Source organism: Typopeltis vanoorti, chromosome 22, assembly GCF_054136105.1.
Source record: "Typopeltis vanoorti isolate ZY-2024b chromosome 22, IOZ_Tvanoo_1.0, whole genome shotgun sequence".
Classification (NCBI taxonomy): domain Eukaryota; kingdom Metazoa; phylum Arthropoda; class Arachnida; order Uropygi; family Thelyphonidae; genus Typopeltis; species Typopeltis vanoorti.
The window spans coordinates 86,113,560-86,119,559 of NC_143570.1; positions in this window are offsets into that span (position 1 = coordinate 86,113,560).

Here is a 6,000-nt window from a genome sequence, read left to right on the forward strand (position 1 = left end):
ATTATCGGAAATTCACTGCAAGAGGTGTCCGCGAGGTTAGCCTAGTGGCTATGCACCTTGCAACCATATGCCTGGAGAAGGAGTGTCCTCGATTCGATTCACGTCGAAGACGTGAGGAGCTTAAGGATTTTTCTCAGCCATAGGCAAGTTAACCTTGGGTGTAGACAGTAGGGTTTTCCCTCCAGTTTGTCTGGGGTTTTTCATCCCGCAAACCGGTCCCGTGAACACGCGGGCTATAGTCATAGGATGTAGTACTTAATCCCTCATTAGGAGGCTTAACCACTCCTGAGGGGCGGTCGAGGAACGGGGAAACTCCACACGAATAATAATAATAATAATAATAATAATAATAATAATAATAACTGCAAGAGGTGGCAGGAGGAAGCACGATATTAGCAGTGATTGTGGACAGAGGATTGCAATTCGGGAGACACATAGAGAATGTAGTGAATGTGACACAGGAGGACTGCAGGAATAATGAAAAAGGCATAAGTCGTAACAAGAACTGATTGACGTTATATAAGAAATGATTCAACTCCATTTGGACTATTGTGCACATATTTGTTAGCATGGCTCTAAGGGCAATGAAGATACATTAGAGAGGGTTCAAATGAGAATAACTAAGATAAATTTCAGGACTGTGGAATGTTGATTATGGAAATAGATAGTAACTCTGGTCTGCCAGAGAGGTGGAGGAGAGGTGACATGATAGATATATATTAGTTGGTGATGGGATCTTATAGGATAGATACAGGAGAAATTTTTCAAAACAGGTTAGGAAGAGAAAGAATGAGGTCATTCTTGGAAGAAGTTTAACGAGTACAATGAGCAGATTTTTCTCATGACTAGTGGAATATATTGCAGAGGAAGTGGTGGGTGCAACATCACCGAATCAGTTTAAGCAGTTTTATGACTGGCAGGGTGTGAGTACGATTAATTATCCTTGTGAGTTGTTTTTGCTGTTTAAATTTTGTTTAAATATGTAGTAACTGCTGTTATTTATCACAAAGACATTCCAAGATGATTCTTGGACTCCATAAAGGTGCCAGTGTAATAATAATAATAATAATAATAATAAAAAAATCAGCTAACGCCTTTTTATTCCCGTATACGGGAGTAGGCGAGGCCATTTAGCCCTATCTAACTTTTGGAGACTGAGTGGGCAGTTCAATCTCCACTGGTACCAATCAGCGATAGATGGCCTAATGCTATCACTAATTAAGCGGTACACAGTGAAGAGAGACGGCTCAAATGTGCCGCCGTCTCGTGGTCCCTAATCCTAACAGAATATATTTAATGTCTGAAATAATGTGGGTTCTACGGTCGATTTTCTTGAGTTTACAAGACGAAAAACCCGAGTTTCAGGGAGGAAAAACCTGCTTGCCCGTGCCAGAGATCGACTAACTCTGGAACCGGTCGAAAAAAGGCTTAGAAAAATTTCCTCTAGTCGCCGACTAGAATCGAAACCAAGTCTTCCTTCGTGCGGCCAAGTGCGGTGGTATGCAAACGCCACATCCACTGAGCTACACAGGCTCCTCATAATAATAATAATAATAATAATAATAATACATGCAAACAGAGAGACATAATAATAATAATAATAATAACGATATACATGGGCAACCTTTATGAAAAACTCGCTAAAAAACTCATTAGGAGATTGTGTGATGGTTTGAGGAGGAAATTCATTGGGTGGATGCACTGACTTCTGTGTGCCTTCTTAGCGGAACCATGAATACTACCATTTACGGAGACGAGGTACTAGATATCTTCGTTGATCCTTATATGGGTGCGATAGGGGAGACGGTTATACTATAAGACAATTCTCATCCTCATAGAGTGAGACTGGATTGGCTAGCCAAGTTTCCTTACCTTAATCTTATTGAGCATGCCTGCGATGCTCTAGGTAAACATGTTACCACTCTTAATCATTCTCCCCAAATCTTGAGGACTTCCTCAAGATTTGGGGAGAATTTTGAAGAAGAGCTTTGCAGGTGCAATAGTTGTTATTACCAACTGATCTTCTGGATACCATTTTTAACAGTACAAAACATTGTAGCGCATTTCGTACTGAGGCACTTTGACAGTCCCATTTTGACCTCTTGTGTTTGATTATTGTCCTCATGTACTTATTTGTTACTAAATTAAACTATTTATTCATAAAATTTGTGGGTGTTTCTTTCACAGTTGAAAAATTTTACATATAAAGCACGTGATTTCGCGTGTTCGTGACCAATTCGTACATCGCCTTATTTCTTTCTCCACTTTAACATGAATTGACTCTTCTTGGCAGTCTGCCAACGATAGCTCTCTCTTATGACGTCAGGCTTTATAGCATGCTTAATACCTAAAATCTAGAAGAATAACTATGAAATAAATACAATGTTTACCATAAATAAACAAAGAGAAAACTCACGATAAGTCAAAAACTCTATTCTGAATTTTTAGGCAATTTACTGGAAGGTGATATGAGATGTGAAAGAAACACCCACAAATTTTATGAATAAATAGTTTAATTTAGTAACAAATAAGTACATGAGGACAATAATCAAACACAAGAGGTCAAAATGGGATTGTCAGAGTGCTTCAGTACGAAATGCACTACAATGTTTCGTACTGTTAAAAATGGTATCCAGAAGATCAGTTGGTAATAACAACTATTGCACCTGCAAAGCTCTTCTTCAAAATTCTCCCCAAATCTTGAGGAAGTCCTCAAGATTTGGGGAGAATGATTAAGAGTGGTAACATGTTTACCTAGAGCATCGCAGGCATGCTCAATAAGATTAAGGTAAGGAAACTTGGCTAGCCAATCCAGTTTCACTCTATGAGGATGAGAATTGTCGTCTTATAGTATAAACGTCTCCCCTATCGCACCCATATAAGGATCAACGAAGATATCTAATACCTCGTCTCCGTAAATGGTGGTATTCATGGTTCCGCTAAGAAGGCACACAGAAGTCAGTGCATCCACCCAATGAATTTCCTCCTCAAACCATCACACAATCTCCAATAACATAAGTATCCGTTTCACAGATATTAGAGGGTATACCTAGTTCTCAGTAGACCAGAGCACACCTGGTATCGTTCTGTAGAGAGAACCAGGGACACGTTATAATAACTCTAATATCCGTGAAAGGTTCACTTATGCTAGAAATAATGTAATGGTTTGGAGAAGCCATCATAGGGTGGATGCACCAACTTGAGTATGTTTCCTGCCAGATCCTAGAAGCCTATATTTATCTGTGCTATAGAGCAGCACTCATCAATGTTTTCCATAGAAAGCAAGCAAAATTCTTTTACCTTGGTTTTTTTGAAACTTGGGTAGGCTCCACCTATCCTTAGTCATTAGTGATAGCTGTACTTATGGATAATGATGATTTGTAAGTCTTTGGAGAAAGGGAGAGAGAATGACAAGCAAGTCCTCCTACCATCTCGTCGCCCTAAATACTATCACCCCTATTGTTTGAATAGCGTGAATGTCATATAGAACTTTTTTAAAAAATAAATTCTCTAAAGTCTTATTTACCTCAAAGGGAGTGAATGAAGATCCATAAGCTCTAAGTAATTATTTCGGAAAGAAGAGGGCAGACGAGCAGTCTCTATCCCAATCATTTACTGATAGTGAGCCCAGACTATCAAAAAATCAAAGCTTTCGAGGATAGAGAGAGAGAGAGAGAGAGAGATTACAGTAGTCAACTACTACCATCTTGTTTGACTAAATTCTAATACTCTAATTACTGCATGTAATAGTATGAATTGTACTTCTTGGAATACGGGATTAAAAATCCGAGTTTTCAGAAGGGAAACCCTACTTGACCATGCCAAACATTGACTAGCTTTCAATTCATTGAAGAAAGGCTTCGACTATATTCGACCTTCTGCTTTTTCCATCTCTTTACTTGCTGCTTTAAAGTAGTGATAGTCTTGTGCCAGCTATCTTTATTTGGCTGCTAGTAGAGATTGAACTGCTCTCAGTCTTCAAACATTAGTGGGGCCTAAAACGGCCTCTTTGAGTTCCTATAAGGGTATATAATGTGTTAACAGATTTTCTTGTAATCCGATTAATGAAATATATCATGGAAATAATGGTATTCTAGTTGGCATTCTAAAAAGTCAGTAAAAATATGGATCATATTTATTCTCTGACTGTTGCTCCCCTGAGAGAATTCACACTATAATTTGAAATACAAACTGACAAACTACCCATAATCTCAGAAATGTGTCTGCTGAGGAAGATAAGGAAAAGGGTTTGGAGAATGGTTGGGATTATCTAGTGTTATGGGAGCTCCATTGCTCAGTGGATTCGAACCCATGTCTTTCTCTTTAGTTGAAAAGGCCTAGGTTTGAACCTCTATAGGATGCAAAAAATCCTTATGAGGGCGCTTCAAATGTGAGTTCGTATGGTGGTGAAAGGAATTTCCCTCTCGGAAACTGTGGTTTTAAGTGCAGCAATCAGTCAAGATGGCTAGGAGAATACATGAAATTGACAGAAAAAAATACTCTATAACCATTTGCTTAATACTGGTTTCATAAGATGACGTCATACTGCCACTATGGGACTGACAACGATTATATTATCATACACTGATTAATTAATACTGGCATTGTTATAGAAATGATTTCTATGAGCTAGCTCATAATAGAAATGGCAAGATAGCACTATTTGACAGTTTATTACATTTGGAAAAGAAAAGCATGTTAGAAAAAGAAAGACACCAGGGGTCATGTAGTGGACGGTTAGTGTGATCTTGAGCTTGAAGTTAAATCATTGCTTTTAATTGATTTAATGATATTTTGATAAATAGCTGTCTAATGCATTACTGTAGCTGAGTGTATTTATTTTTGAAATATTTATTATCCGAAGCCTAGCACAGACACTATAAATATATCAACTGGTTCCCAAGTTAAGAGATCTCTGGCATGGGCAAGCTGGTTTTTCTCCCGAAAACTCAGGTTTTTTGTTCCGTAAGCTGAAGAAAATCGACCGTAGAACCCATATCATTTCAGACAGTAAACATATCCTGTTAGAGTTTGGTACCAAGAGATGGCAGAACCTCTTTGCTTGTCTCTTCCTCGGTTGCCGATTATTATCAGTGAGAGTGATGGGCCAGCTACTACTGATTGGCTACTGGTGGACAGTGTACTGCTCACTCAGTCTCCAAAAGCTAGATAAGTTTAAAACGGCCTCACCAACTTCCTATAAGGGAATAAAAGGCGTTAACTGATTATTTTATATGTATAGCGTGTAATAGATAAACGGTGTAATTCATGGCGCCCATGCGAACGAAAACAATAGCAGCCAAGACAACATTATTCAACATGGGGGAATTATGAAATGTAGTATGTATGTGTGAGCTATGTATTTGTTACCAAGAGAAAATGGGTTCTGATATGAGATTGGTAGTGGAGATAGAATGTGTCATAAATGATTTACGATGCATACGAGACTTCTCAGAAGCGATAGAATAAAATAGTGCAATTTAGTACTGAAATCATTGAAACCAAAAGGGTCGGAATGAATGGAGTTCCGTGTTTAAACGATGGTGAAAGAAATGCCAAAGGGAGTATGAATGAGATGATTGATAATAACAGTAAGATAGCATATTCGTGGGCGAAAATTCAGGAGAATGTAGAAGACCCGAATAAGGAAAAAAGCTTTCTTGGATGTAGTTCTTGAAACTGACACTGTTTCTGTGATACTGAACGATTACAGAAACAGCAATAGATTAGTTGATCTGAGAACAGAAAAAATCAAGTGATACGAAGCCAACAAGAAAACTGTTTAGAGAAATAGCGTAAGTAGATAATATTTTACAGCGTTTTTCTGATAAGGGAAGTAATTCACGAAAGTGATACAAAAGCTTATTTTCCTAGTGCGAATATTCATAATATTGGTAATGCTGTTAGAATGCAGGAAGATGAAAGATTCATTGTTTTGGTTAGAACCGATGACCTAAGAGGTAAGAAGTACTATATGAAAGAGGATGTCAGAATACTGGA